Source organism: Hylobates moloch, unplaced genomic scaffold, assembly GCF_009828535.3.
Source record: "Hylobates moloch isolate HMO894 unplaced genomic scaffold, HMol_V3 SCAFFOLD_27, whole genome shotgun sequence".
Lineage (NCBI taxonomy): Eukaryota > Metazoa > Chordata > Mammalia > Primates > Hylobatidae > Hylobates > Hylobates moloch.
In genome coordinates this window covers 5128971-5144944 of record NW_026652302.1, presented here as the reverse complement: position 1 = coordinate 5144944, position 15974 = coordinate 5128971, and the positions used below count along the sequence as shown (strand labels likewise).

General features: G+C 40.7%; 1 long non-coding RNA gene across 1 annotated transcript in view; it reads left to right on the top strand.

The window, feature by feature from the left end:
- The window catches only part of LOC131382481 (uncharacterized), a 29853-nt gene that overhangs the window by 13124 nt on the left and 755 nt on the right, over positions 1-15974 (top strand). Inside the window, exons 2-6 of the long non-coding RNA XR_009211996.1 lie at positions 3945-4117; positions 4249-4314; positions 6547-6664; positions 8847-8910; positions 9414-9491. This is a non-coding gene — a long non-coding RNA (uncharacterized LOC131382481). The remainder of the gene's footprint in view (positions 1-3944; positions 4118-4248; positions 4315-6546; positions 6665-8846; positions 8911-9413; positions 9492-15974) is intronic.

Below are 15974 nucleotides of genomic sequence, written 5' to 3'. Positions count from 1 at the left end.
TTTTTTTGAGACGGAGTCTTGCTCTCTGTCCCCCAGGCTGGAGTGCAATGGCACGATCTCGGCTCACTGCAACCTCCGCCTCCTGGGTTCAAGCAATTCTCCGGCCTCAGCCTCCCAAGTAGCTGGGACTACAGGCACATGCCACCACGCCTGGCTAATTTTTGTATTTTTAGTAGAGACAGGGTTTCACCATATTGGCCAGGCTAGTCTCGAACTCCTGACCTCGTGATCTGCCCGCCTTGGCCTCCCAAAGTGCTGGGATTACAGGCATGAGCCACCACGCCTGGCCAGCCAACTACTATTTAAGAAAAAATTATTCAATGATACTTGTTGGAGCATAGTAAGGAAGAATTTATTCAGAACCATTAAGATAGATACATGGATGACTGCAATGGTGTGTTGCAGTAGGGGAGAGAGATTGGGCTTAACTTCCAATACAGCCTGGACAAGTTGGAATTTATAACCAAGGAGCAGGGTGGGGGTCAGTGAATGGAAAATTACTAGGAGGAAATATCAGGGGTAAAGGGGATTCTGGCTAAATCAACCCAACAGGATTCTTGCTGAAGATAGGCCAGGATGATCAGACATCACCTGGGGAAGGATGGAGACGAGGAACCTGATCAGATATCAAGGATGATCAGATTATCGAGGATGGGGTGTTCTGGTGAAATTGACTTAGAGTTCTTTTGCTAAAAAAGCTGGATTTTACAGATGTGCACAGATGGGCCCAGGAGAAAGTTCAGAAACCTGATTAAAGAATCTTTGTCAACCAGGCACGGTGGCTCAAACCTATAATCCCAGCACTTTGGTTAGGAGTTCGAGACCAGCCTGGCCAACATGGAGAAACCCCATCTCTACTAAAAATACAAAATTAGTCTGGCATGGTGGCACGCGCCTGTAATCCCAGCCACTCGGGAGGCTGAGGCAGGAGAATCGCTTGAACCTGGGAGGCAGAGGTTGCAGTGAGCTGAGATCATGACACTACACTCCAGCCTGGGCAACAAGAGCGAAATTCCGTCTCAGAAAAAAAAATAATAATCATCTTTATCAGTGTCCATGGTGCTATTTCCCCACCCGTTCTTTTGACATTTTCTTCAGCTTATGTAAGCCACTATGAAAAGCAGTTTCAAGTCTCCCTACTTCTAAGTGGATGTTTGCTTCTAAATACCTCGTATAAAGACATTCCAGCAGGCTGCTGAGGACTGCCTAAATAAGGAGCTTCAGTGAGTTAGCTGCTTTAGTTGTCTGAGGAACATATTTATTCTGTTAGAAACATAAAAATACTTTCAGTCAAAGCCCCATCTTCAGGGTCCTCAAGATAGTGAAATTTTGCTTTGGCATCATACCCTGCATCTCTATTTTTGGATCTCTTGATTTGCTAGACGGTCTTTCTATTTGCTTAATCACTTTACTTAAAAAGGTAAGAAAAGCACATGGAATTTTGTCCTAGTTTTAGTGCAGTTCTGCCCTAAGACCAAGGCAAGAGTGGGGCTTTCCCCGCACCCCTCACTTTAGAGGGACCTGTTTGCACTCCTCTGTGAGCTTCACCCTCCCATGAGCTGCAGAGTCCACGGGTCAAGGCGACATTCCCACCTAGGTCTACACCCCCATGCTCCCCACTCCCTCAATCCCTGGCTTGGACTCACATAGATTAAATTTGAAACACAAATTCCAAGTATGAATAGTCCCAAGCCCACATCCAGGGCTTTGCGCAGGTTTCTTTCCTGCATCTGCCCTCCCAAAGGCTCACTTTGCTGCTCAGGTGCATAGCACTGGGCCTGCACTGTGCCTAGGGAATGGCTCTTGGCTGGGGTGTTCAACTCGTGAACTCGGAGAGGCAGGTTGAGAAATTCCATCTGAAGAGTTTGGGCTTAGAGCTCCCTCGTAACTTAGAGATGATTTTTTAAAGGACTCAGGTGTCCATCTCTGGTTCAGAAAAGATGATCTTGTACCTGAATGTCTCCCATGTTGCCATCCCAGTCTCAAATGTCCTACTGGTAAGTAACCTTATGTTCATAAATTGTATATTTATTAACAATGACTTGCTCCAGGTGGTAACCTCACTTCTTTTGAAATAGAACATCTGATCTTGTGCTATTAAAGCTTCTTTAACTTGTGATGTTAAAGCTGCTTCCTTTACTAAGAGAGTGACTTTTCAAATCGAAGATTTATAATTAAATGCAAAGCTGGTAAATTATATCATGCCACCAGTATGAATACTTTCCTGTTAGGCTTAGGAATAATCTTTTTATTATTTTCTTTAAAGTGTTTATAATATTTAAAAGAATTTGCCATATTAGACTATCTTACAGATGTCTTGTGATTCTATTTATTTAAACCATGTAATTGACATAATTTCAAACTTTAAAAAGTAAGAATGTGAGCAAATGTGTAAGTGGCATAATATTTAAGAGAAATGGATTTATCAAATTTATTACTTAAATTGAGATTGACGAGAGCCTTTGAAGTGCTGTGGAAGGTTTTAAAAACAAGACCACGGGCTTGCTTGTTCAGGCATTTGAAATGCTAAAAGTAAATCAAATATATTAAGCCCATTAATGCAGTTTAAAATATTTAAGGGGGTTTGCTGGATACAAAGTCAATATTAGAAAGCAATGGTACTTCTATATTCCAGCAACAAGAAAATAAAATGGTCCACACATAAATGAATGTTTGATGTACAACAAAGGTGCACTGCAGGGCAGCGGGAGAAAAAAGTCTTTCCAATAAGTGGCGCTAGGACAATTGTGTACCATGCTGGAAAAAGATGAAATTGAACTCCTAATTCACACAAAAGTCAATTCCAGGTGAATATGAGATCTAATATGTTACAAATTGTTAAGTTATCCAATGATTAATACCGAAGAATATCTTTGTGACCTGGGAGAGTGGTGAAGGATTTCTTAAATGAGACACAAAACACTAACCATAAAGGTATAGATTAGTACAATAAATTACATGAAAACAAAACACTTCTGTTTCACAAAAAAATGCCATTAAAAGAATAAAAATACAAGCCATAGACTGGCAGGAGATATTTGCAACTTCCATAACCAACTATCAACAATGAAACTTGTTTCCAATCACATAAAGACCTCTTTTGGTAATTTGGTAAGAAATTTGGTAAGAAAAAAGGCAGCAACCCCAATTAAAACTAGGCAAATGACTTGATTATGCATTTCACAATAGAGAAAATCCAAATGGCTACTAAACATGGAAAAGTGTTCTTCACATAATTAATAAACAGAGAAATGCTAATTAAAATAATAAGATGCCACTGAGTACCTACTGTATTAGCAAACTTTTTAAAGTTTCATAATATCAAGTGTTGATGAAGAGTTCTAATTTTTGGTGGGAATGTACTGTAACTTGTACAGTCAGTTTCTTTTTGTTGTTTTGTTTTGTTTTTTGAGACAGGGTCTCACTCTGTCACCCAGGCTGGAGTGCAGTGGCACAATCTCAGCTCACTTTAACCTCTGCCTCTCAGGTTCAAGCGATTCTCCCATCTCAGCCTCCCAAGTAGCTGGGACTACAGGAGCATGCCACCACGCCTGGCTAATTTTTGTATTTTTAATAGGGACGGGGTTTCATCATGTTGGCCAGGCTGGTCTCGAATTCCTAGACTCAAGCAATCTGCCCGCCTTGGCCTCCCAAAGTGCTGGGAGTACAGACATAGCCACTGCACCTGACCTGTACAGTCACTTTGGAAAACAATTTGGGATTATTTTACTATGTTGCTTGGAGGAAGCATCACCCCTCTGGGAATCAGGATCTTTAGAAATAATTCCCCAAATAGGTCACTGGGAGTGATGGCGGAACCATTCCAACTTTCACTTCATTCCCAGTTCCATGTATTCTATATACTGGGAATACAGCACCATATACAGTGGCAGATGCTTGAAGGTCTATGCTGTAACCTGAGGATAGTGCCCTATCTTTTGCAGGGTGTCATCTCCCAGCCGGCACTTTAGCTGCACCTTCAAGAGGCAATTTCACTACTCTTTCATGATGGCAGTTTCCAGATGGTGCATGATCCACAACCACATGCCCAATGCCATACCTCAGTTGCTATGAAGACAGTCCCGTGGTTCAAAGACAATGTTAGGTGCCATCCCAGGTCAGTAGGTCATACACTTTATGAGCTTGCACACAATAGAGATAGCTGAGGCACTACAGGCAGGAAAAGTAAAAACGTATCTGGAGTATGTGTCAATCCCATTCAAGATAAAATGTTTTTTTTTTTTCCAGAGTTGAATGGAGCTGATATAAACAATAGGCCACCAAGTGACTAGTTGGTCAATACCAATAAGAAAAGTAAGTTCTAGGGATCTGATATACAGCATGGTGACTATAATTGATACTGTATTTTATACTTGAGATTTGCTTTCAAGATTGCTAAGATCTACTTAAGCGTTTTTCTACCACAAAAAGGTAACTACATGAGATGATAGGTGTATTAATTAGCTTGATTGTGATAATCATTACACAGTGTGTATATACATCAAATCTCCACATGCACACCTTAGATACGTAAAATTTTTATGTGTCAGTTATACCTCTATAAGGCTGAGGGGAAAAAGAAGGAATAGTACCATATCAAGTACTCGGTAGTGATCTTTGTTGCTGAAAGTTTAGATACCTAGCAGCAACAGTAGGTAGATCAGCCATGGTGAGACGGAGTTGATATTGTTGGACCCAAGCTTCAGGGTTGCTTGGAACACAGCAGGAACCTGCTTCAGAGTCTTGTTTGTTCTTGGCCCAAGTCAAAATTAAGTTTTCCAGATTATTCCAACAGTTTGTTGAAGGAGCATTCCCAAGTGTTTTCTCTATTTTGCCTCCAAAATGGCCTGTAAAGGAAGGTGTGACGAATAGAAACTTGTCCTTTACCTTGGAAGGGATGTCTCAGCATATTCCAACATGATGGTGCCTAAAAACTTTATTAAAGTGTATGGCTGCTGAATCTTTGTAGTGTTTTTCTTCCTCCATTTAGATTACATGTCTTAATAAGATGTCCAGAATAATTGCCATTTCTTGCTCCTAAGGTCCAAATAGCATGATGTCACCCACTTAGTGACCCCAAGTGAAGTTCTTTGCAACATTCAGGTGGCCCAGAACCCTTTGCACTATCACGGCAGAGATTTAGAGAATTGACATAGTGCTTGGACAAGGCCATGAGTGTATACTGTTAGCCATCCCGTGTGTGTTTCTTGTCCTTCTGAATGATAGAGAGCAAAATGGAAGCAGATCAATAGCCACTAACCACACAAGCAGCAGTGTTAATCTGCTATAGTAAAGATGTCACATCGAATACAGAAGATGTTATTGAAGTTACTACTTGGAGAAGTTTGTAGTAGTTCAAGGTCATATGCTCTGATTCACCTGACTTTCTAGGGGGCAGAATGGTGAATTATATCGGGTTATAATGAAATCCAGCACCCCTATATCCTTTAAATTTCTGAGGGTGATGCTAAACTCTGCCATGTCACTCCTGGGATGCAATGTTGCTTTTGATTTATAGTCTTGGCGGTGGGGTGAGAATGTAGTTTCAGGGGCTTCTACTTGCCATTCCATAGCTCTTACTCTATAAGTCAATGAACTAATATGAAGGTTCTGTAAAATCCTAATATGTCTGTTCCAATTATACATTCAGAAACTGGGAAAATGGTCTCTGTGTCAATCTGTAGACCAGAGGACACATGCGTCCAGCTAGGACTCCATTAATTACTTGACCCTCATATACTTCTGCTCTACCAAGAAGTCTGTGAAGATGCTTTTGTTCTCTAGGTATCTGCATCAATTCAGACCCTATATCTAACAGTCCTCATAATAGCTATGTATTCCCATTTCCAGAGCATGATGCCCTAGTGTATAGCCAAAGACCTTTTCGGGAATAGCTAGAGGAATCACTACTGTACACACTTGTCCTGGTGTTGCAGTGTCCTTCTTCATATGGACCCGGCCTCTCTTTCAGTCAAGGGGCATATTCTATAGTGGGTTTGAAAACTACCTGAGGTTTGGAAACTGGGCAAGGAATCCTGACTTTCTATTGGAGTAGCTGACCACATTCTTCCGCTCATCTACTCTTGGTTTTTCTTTTGATTTTATATATATTGAGCAATATCCTTGATGGCTACACATCTATCTTATCCCTTAGAACATTTTATTCTTTTTTTTTTAAATGAGCTATTCAATTTATATGAATTTTTAGATTAGGCAAAACTAAGTATTGGTGAACTAAATCAGAACAATGATTGCCTCTGTGGCTGGGGACTTATTGGGGCATAAGGCATCCTTTGGGGGTGATCAAAATGAGCTTTCTTCTTTTTTGTTTTTAAATTGGCAAATTAAAATTACATATATTTATGGTGTACAATGTGATGTTTTGGAATATGAATGGGTTGTAAAATGGCTAAATCAAGCTAATTAATAAATGCATTGCCTCGCATACCATTTATTTGCGGGGAAAACACTTAACATCTACTCTGTTAGCAATTTTCAAATATATCATACATTGTTATTAACTATAGTTATCTTATTGTACAATAGATATCTTGAACTTGTTCTCCTGACTGGCTGAAATTTTATATTCTTTGCCCAACATCTCCTCAATCCTCAGCCCTCTCCATGCTAGTTCCTGATAATCACCATTCTACTCTCTGCTTCTGTGAGTTCAACTTTTAAAAATTCCACATACAAGTGTTTCGTGTGATATTTGTGTTTCTTTCTTTCTGGCTTATTTCACTTAACATAATGTCTTCCAGGTTGATCCATGTTGTGGCAAATTTCTTTCTTTTTCAAGGCTGAATAATATTCCAGTTTGTGTGTCTGTGTGTATATGTGTGTGTGCAGGTGTATACATACCATATTTTCCTTTTTAAAGTTTTATTTCATTTTCAATTGACACATAATTATACGTATTATTTATGGAGTACAATAAGATGTTTTGATACATGCATACGTTGTGAAATGTTCAAATCAGGGTAAGTAGCATATCCATCACCTTACATATCTATCTTTTTTTGTTGTGAGAACATTCACAATCCTCTCTTCTAGCTATTTTGAAATATCCAATACATTATTGTTAACTATAGTCACTCTGTTGTGCAATAGAACACCAGAACTTATTCCTCGTATCTAGCTGTAACATTATACCTATTGACCAACATTCCCCATCCCCAGTCTTCCTCACTACCCTCCCGGCCTCTGGAAACCATTATTCAACTTCTATGAGATCAACTTTTTTAGATCTCATACTTTTTTAGTATTGTCTTTTTTAGTATTTGTCTTTCTGTCCCTGGCTTATTTCACCTAACATAATCCTCTGGGTTTTTCCATGTTGTCCCAAATGACAGGATTTTATTCTTTTTTATGGCAGAATAGTATTCCACTGTGCATATGCATACACCACATTTTCTTTATCTATTCATCTGTTGGTGGACACTTAGCTTGATTGCATATCTTGGTTATTGTTATTAGTGCTGCAATCAACATGGGAGTGCAGATTAGCTCTTCCACATACTGATTTCATTGCCTTTGGGTATATTCCCAGTAGCGAGATTGCTGGATCATATGGTAGCTCTATTTTTAATTTTTTGAGAAACCTGTGTACTGTTTTTCATAATGGCTGTACTAATTTACATTCCCACAAACAATGTAAAAGGGTTCCCTTTTTTCCATATCCTCACCAACACTTATCTTTCATCTTTTTTTTTTTTTGCAGTTGCAAGATTTAGTAGAGTGAAAACAGAGCTCTCATACAAAGGGAGGGGACCCAAAAGGGGTTGCTGCTCCCTGCTCGAATGCCTGGGTTTATATCCCAATCATTGTCCCTCCCCTTGTGCTCTCAGGTGATAGATGATTGGCTATTTCTTTACCTCCTGTTTTACCCTAATTAGCATTTTCGTGAGCTCTCTTTACTACCTGATTGGTCGGGTATGAGCTAAGTTGCAAGCCCTGTGTTTAAAGATGGATGTGGTCACCTTCCCAGCTAGGCTTAGGGATTTAGTCAGCCTAGGAAATCCAGCTAGTCCTGTCTCTCAGTCCCCCTTCTCAACAGGAAAACCCAAGTGCTATTAGGGAGATTGGCCAACGACCGCTCTTAACTGCTTCCTGCTGAATTGCGGCGTAGTAGGAGTCGTGCAGTTGAGATTTCCTCAGGAGGGATGCCTTCGATGTCATTAACATCGGACCATGGGCTAGCAGGCCAGTCCAGGGGTCCGTGGTAGATCTTAGTCATGGACTGCATCTAGGGCTCCATTTGAAGAATGATTTGTAGTTTTACATCTTCGATTCTGGAAGAGACAAACTTAACAAGGCGGTTAAAGACACAGGGATAGAAATGTATGGCCTGCAGTGCAAGGGATTATTTCTTTGGCACACTTCTCAGGCCCTGACTATCTGCTTGATAGTTTTGAAAAGGCCTGGTCCAGTAAATAATAATTTGGCCATCTGATGGGTGCTATCAATGCCTAAGTGGAAGGTTTGGTGAAGGGTTTTAAGTAATTTCCATTGGTTAGCTGAGGGCAAAAGTATTTTTCCTTCTTTTGTGGCTAGCCAACCTGAGGGGAGAAAACTATGTCCTCATGGGGTTCCCCATTCTATTTCTCCTGTTGCGTACTGGGGCTTGGTTTCCCAGAGGGGATTACCCCATACTAGGGGTCTTTCTATAAGCAGTTCTAATGGAGGATCCTGCATTGTGGCTTTTTCGGCTTCAATATCCACTTGGTGGTTCCCTTCTATTTCCCTTTCCTTTCCTTTCTGATGACCCCAGCAGTGTAAGACTGCCACCTCTTTAGGTTTCTGTAGAGCCAATAATAATCTCCTAATGGCTTCCTGATGTTTGATAGGTGTTCCCTCGGAAGTTAGGAATTCCTTTTCTCTCCATATTGCTGCATGGGCATAGAGGACTAGGTAAGCATACTTAGAGTCTGTATATATATATTTACCCTTTTTCCTTCTCCTAATTCTAGTGCCCGAATAAGGGCTATTAGTTCTGGCAGCTGAGCGCTAGTTCCTGGAGTGGGGATTACTTTCAAGTATTCCATTATCACTGACCACTGCATACCCCAGTTTTCAAAGTCCTTTTTCTACAAAGGAACTTCCATCCGTATACAAGTTGAGGGCAGGATCAGTCAAGGAACCTCTAGACGGTCCCCTCGAGTGGCATAGCTTTGAGCAATCACCTGTCAACCGTTATGTTCTATCTTTTCTTCATTGTCTGGAAGAAATGTGACTGGGTTAAGAGTTGCACAAGTGTGCAGTCACAGCACTAGCCCTTCAAGTAATAGAGCCTGATATTTAAGCAAATTGTTGTCTGACAGCCACAAGTCTCCTTTAGCAGTGAGTATGTCGTTTTACATCATGAGATGTCCACACAGTAAGATCTCTTCCCTGTATTATTTTAACTGCTTCAGATACTAAGACCGCTACTGCCGCCACTACCTGTAAACAATGAGGCCAGCCCTTTGCCACTACATCATTTCCTTACTCAGGTATGCCAGGGGTTGCAAGCTGGTCCCTCGGACCTGTGTAAGGACTCCTAGAGCTATTCCTGTTTTTTCTGTGACATATAAAGAAAAAGTCTTGCCCTGTTGGCAAGCTTAACACTGAGGCTTGGTTTAGGGCCTTCTTTAGGACCTGAAAAGCCGTTTCTCCTTCAGGTGTCCATCTTACTAAATGGGTATTGGCTTTCTGAGTTTTCTTAATTAGTGTATGTAATGGCCTGGCTATTTCGCTGTACCTGGGAATCCATATTTGGCAGAAGCCTGTTATGCCAAGGAGCACTCTTAGTTGCTTTTGGGTTTTAGGATGAGGATAAGCCAATATAGACTGGATACATTCCTCACTGAGGGCCCTGGCGCCTTTGGATAGTTTTAGCCCTAAGTATTTAACCTGCTGTGAGCAGAGCTGAGCCTTTAGTTTGGAAAACTTATAGCCACAGGTGGCAAGGAAATTTAAGAGTGCTTGGGTGGCTTGATGGCACAAGGTTTCTGAACGGGCGGCTAAAAGTAAATCATCCACGTACCGAAGGACAAGAGTGTCCAGGTGTGAGAACTGGCTCAAGTCTTGGGCTAATGCCTGGCCAAATAGATGGGGGCTAATGCCTGGCCAAATAGATGGGGGCTATCCCTGAACCCTTGGGGTAAAACACTCCAGGTGAGTTGAGATATTGAGTTCAAAGGATCTTCAAAGGCAAGCAAGAATTGAGAGTCAGGATGCACAGTGATGCAGAAAAATGCATCCTTAAGGTCCAGGACTGTAAACCACCCTGTTTCCTCTGGTATTTGGGAGAGCAGAATATAAGAGTTAAGTATAGCTGGCTATAGAGGGACAACGGCCTCATTGATAATCCTGAGATCTTGCACTAACCTCCACTGTCCGTTGGGTTTCTGTACTCCTAAAATTGGAGTATTGCAGGGGCTATTGCATGGTTTTACTAGGCTTTTAGGTCCTTAACAATCTTTTGGAGTCCTTGCTGGGCCTCGGGTCTAAGGGGGTACTGCCTTTGGTAGGGAAAGGAGGCGGAATCCTTTAGTTTAACTTGAGGAGGACCAGCATTCTTTGCTCATCCATATTGTCCTTCTGTTGCCCAGACTTCAGGATTAATTCCTTCCTCAAGCAGGGGACAACAAATGGGTGTTCATTCTCCTATGTTCAGGTGTATACTGGCCCCTGCTTTTGCTAGAATGTAGGGAGTGGGGCTTTCAGGCATAATTAGAAAAGCATGTGAGAAGAGTAAAGTTCCCCAGTCACAACTTAGTGGCTGGGAGAAGTATCTAGTGACTGGCTGTCCTAGGACCCCTCGGATAGTGACAGATCTGGAGGATAGTTGTCTGGGACAGGAGAATAAGACTGAGAAATCCATGCCAGTGTCCAAGAGGCAGTTAACCTCCTGGGCCTCAATGGTCAAGCATACCCAGGGATGTATGACGGTGATGGCATGGGCTGGCACTTGCCCCAGGCACCCTTAGTCATGCTGCTGGATCATCTGGTTAGTGGCTTCTGACTCAGAGGACCTTCGTCCCCTGGGGCAGTGGGCCTTCCAGTGATTCCCTTGACATAAGGGGCATGGAAGAGGGGGTGGCTTATTTTTATTTGGACAATCTTTTTTAAAGCATCCTTGTAGACCACACTGGAAGCAAGCCCTATTAGGCATTTGATTTGCCCAGCTTTTCCCTTTTCTAGAGCCTCCAAAGTCTGCTTGCCTGAGGGCCATGACTAAAGCGGTGTTCTTTTTTTTTTTATCCCATTTGTCCCGTTCTGCCTGCTCCTCCTGATCTCTATTATAAAAAGCCAAGGTTGCCAAGTTCAATAGGGTTTCTAAGTTTTGCTCTGGGCCTAAGGCAGACTTTTGAAGTTTTTTTCTAATGTCTGCAGCTGACTGAGTGATAAACTTATCCTTTAAGATAAGTTGGCCTTCAATAGTCAGGTGACAGGGAGGTTTGCTTCCTCAATGCCTCCCTTAGTCTCTCCAGAAAGGCAGTAGGATTTTCTTCCTTTCTCTGTGTTATAGTGGACATCATTGAATAATTCATAGGCTTTTTCCTAGTTTCCCTTAGTCCTTCTAGCACGCAAGTTAGCAAATGTCTGCGGCACCAATCTCCATGTTCTGATTCTGTGTCCCACTCAGGGTCTACACTGAGAACTGCCTGCTGGCCTGTGGGGAATTGTTCTTTCCTCTGTTGTCATCCTATCATTGACCTGACTGAGATACCAGAGATCACCAAACTCTTGGGCTGCAGTTATGGTGGCACTTCTCTCATTTGGGGTTAGTGTCTGATCCAGCAGTAACATTATATCTCTCCATGTCAGATCAAAGGATTGTCATACCCTTGCAAAACATCAATATAGCCATCAGGGTTATCTGATAATTTACCTAGGTCTATTTTAATTTGCTTCAAATCTGAGAGAGAAAAAGTACATGCACTCTGGCTGGGCTGAATTCTCTTCCTCCCATCGCTTGGAGGGGGCATAATTGGGGAATATTGGCACTTTTTGGTTCATTGTTTACCCCTTCGTCTATCTTCTTTTGGACCATTTATTTGTTGGGAAAGGAGTCAGGAGGACGCCGGGGTAGGGAGGTAGACTCTGAGGGTTTCCTGTAGGGCATAAATCACACTTTTTACATAATTGTGAGTTGTCTCTTAATGAAAAGAAAGTTTGTACATATGGCACTTCACTCCATTTGCCTTCTTTTCTACAAAAGAGGTCTAGCTGTAAGATGGCATTATAATTTATACTTTCCTCAGGAGGCAAGATTTCTCCCCCTTGAAGAGGATATCTTGGCCAGGCGGTACTGCAGAAGAATATAAGTCATTTCTTTCTTAGTGTCTGCGGGTCAAATTGGTCCCAATTCTCCAGAATACATCTTAGGGGCATTTTTGCCTTGGGGGAAAAGTTTCCCATCTCTTTGGAGGTCCCTTCGTGGTCACCAAAAAGTTACTGGAGGTTCTTGTTCTTAGAGCTCCCAAGATGGTGGCAGGCTGCCTCCAAGATGGCAGCAATCCTCTTGTTCTCTGACCTGGGGTTCTTGGCCTCACAGATTCCAGGGAACGGAATCTTGGGCCATGTGGTGAGTGTTATAGCTCTATTAGAAGCCATGGGTTATGGAAGAGAACCGTAGAACCCAGCAACTACTGTTCAGTTCAATTAGAATGAACCGGGCACTTAGCCATGCAGGAACAATGGCAAGCTTTTAGCCAGATTGGGAGCGGCAATGGGCGTCTTGCTGGATCATAAGCACAGTGGACACCCTGCCAGATCCGGAGGGGTGGAAGTCAGTGGTGGGTCTGCAACAGTGGCAAACAGCAGTGGTGGATGGTGAGCAAAAGCTCAGCTCGGGCCATAACAAACACGGACCAGAAGAGTGTGCAGTTGCAAGGTTTAATAGAGTGAAAACAGAGCTCCCATACAAAGGGAGGGGACCCAAAGGGGGTTGCCCTATCTTTCATCTTTTTGATAACAGCCATTCTAAGAAATGTGAGGTGATATCTTATTAGGATTTCAATGTGATGATGATTAGTGATATTGAGTTTTTAAAAAATATATCTATTGGCCATGTGTATGACTTTTTTATGAGAAATGACTGTTCAGGTCCTTTATCTATTTTTAAATTGGATTATTTGTTTTCTTAGTATTGAGTTGTTTGAGGTGTTTCTTAGCATCTATTGTTTGAGTTCCTTGTATATTTTGCAAATTAACCCCTTACCAAATGTATGGTGTGCAAATATTTTCTTCCATTCTGTAGGTTGTCTCTCCACACTGTTGATATTTTCTTTGCTGTGCAGAAGCTTCTCGGTTTGATGTAATCTCATTGATCTATTTTTGCTTTTGTTGCCCCTGCTTTTATAGCCAAAAGATCATTGCCCAGACCAATGTCATGGAGCTTTTGTCTTCTGGTATCTTCTAGTAGTTTTACAGTTTCAGGCCATATGTTTAAGTCCTTAGTCCACTTTGAATTGATGTTTTGTATATGGTGTGAGATAAGGGTCTAATTTAATTCTTGTGCATGTAGGTATCCATATTTCCCAACACCATTTACTGAAGAGACAGTTCACTTTTCATTGTGTTTTCTTGGCATCTTTGTCCAAAATCAATTGAGAGTAAATGTGTGAATCTATTTCTGGGCTTTCCATTCTGTTCCATTGGTCTAAGTGTCTGTTTTTATGCCAGTACCATGATGTTTAGATTATTATAGCTTTGTAGTATATCTTGAAGTCAGGTAGTATGATGCCTCCAGCTTTGTTCTTTTTGATCAGGATTGCTTTGGATATTTGGAGTCTTTCATGGTTCCATATGAATTTTAGGACTGTTTTTTGCTATTTCTCTCAAAAATATCATTGGAATTTTGATAGGAATTTCACTGAATCTGTAATTCACTCTGGGTAGTATGGACATTTTAACTATATTAATTCTTCTAATCCAGGAACGTGAGATATCTTTCCATTTATTTGTGTCTCCTTCAATTTTTTTCATCACTGTTTCATAGTTTTCAGTGTACAGATCTTTCACCTCCTTGGCTAAATTTACTACTATTTTATTTTTTGATGCTACTGTAGATGGGATTGTCTTTTTAATTTCTTTTTCAGATGGCTCATTGTTAATGTGTAGAAACACTACTAATTTTTGTATATTGATTTTGTATCCTGCAATTTACTGAAACTTTCTTTAGTTCAACAGCTTTTTCTTGGTGGTGTCTTTAGGATTTTTGGTGTATAAGATTATGTTGCCTGCAAACAGAGACAATTTTTTTCTGATTTGGATGCCTTTTATTTCTTTCTCTTGCCTAATTGCTCTGGCTAGGACTTTTAATTATCCCACAGAGTTTCTGGCAGTCAGAAATCTGAGGGTGGTTTTGCTGGTTCACTGTTGGTGGTAACATGCTACTGTGTGGCCTCTGGAATCCTATCATCCACATGACTACTAGGGACCCTAGTTCTGACACAGCATCTCTTATCATCAACTCTGGTCTACAGAGGAGAGCCACCACTCACCTCAATGACACTGGTGTCCTCTACTAGCAATTTCCTTATTGCCTTGATGCATAGAGTCCTCTATACTCTTTCAAGAATCATTATTTAGCTGATAAGTTTCCAGTTTCACATAGTAGACCCTGTTTAGCGTGTACACTTTGGTGGGCCTTTCAATCCCTTCCTCCACTCTGCCTGGCAACTCTGGCACCTCCACTTGATTTAATAGGGGCCATTGCTCTTAAAATCTCCCGAAGTCCATCCCAGCTAGAACAAAAAATATTGGCTTGATAGTTTATTTTCATTTCCACCCATATATTTCACTAAACTTTCTTCTGGCTTAGGATTCAGCTGGAGTGATGTGTGATCCTGAGCTCTGATTGGTGTTCCAATTTTTCCCATAAAATTGAGGTTAATACAAAGTGCATGAGATCATTATAATCAGCTCAGTAAAAAGAACTGTGGGCACAAGAAGAGGTCAGAGAGTGCACAGAAGAGGAACAGACCCGGGAACAAATAGCTTAAACTTACAAAAGAGCTAGCATGAAGTCCTATTTTTCAGGAAGAGGTGTCTATATAAGGCCAATGTGAGGTTCGTTTTTAGGCAATTTATTAATGTTAATTGAGAGCTTTTTCTTTGTTTCAAATATTATAGCCTTATTTTTCCTGTCTGAACTCAATAAACAGCTAGTAAAATTAGCCAACATGGACAAAAATTAACACGGAAAAGGCATGTGGTCATAAAACAGATGAACTATTCAGCATTGAAACTGTTTTTATTTCTATCTTCTGCCAGAAAATTAGCAGCAATTAAAACTATAATTTTTTTTTTGTTATTTCCATATAGGCCTGAGAGGTTAAAATAGAAAGTTAAATAACATGAGTGACATACCAAATGACCCAGCAAGTGTTTGACTGAGATAAGTTTTAACACTTCTGCTACAAAATTGAAAAACTGTCACTTCCTTGTTAGAGCTGAAAATAGTCAGCTCTTACAAATTGTTCTTCCTGATGCAAATCCATATTAAGCTTTGTATTATTAACACGAATCAGTCAAAACAATTCCAAATGGGACTTAGGGAGAATTGTGTAATAAATAATACTAGATTTTTGATAAAGCATTTAATCCAGTTTAAATGAGTGCTTTACCCAAAAAGAGCTGACTTGAGGTTTTTTCCTTTCCTTCTATAAATTCAAGGCATATATACAAATTCAATTTAATAAATATGTATTATGCAGCTGTTAGGTAAAAATTCAGTGACTAGGTGCTCCCAGAACTACAAATGTGAAGAAGATGTAGTGAATACTATGTAAATTACAATGTAATTGTGGTAATGAATATGAAAAATGTATAATTTATTACAATGGAAGGCAGCATAAACTGACTATTCAGTGAAGGGGTGGATTACTTTTAATGTGATGAAAAAGGAATTTATAAAAGAAATGATATTTGGGGTAGGCTTAGAAGTCTGTGCAGCATTTCAGAAGTTGGTGATGGCCCTTTAG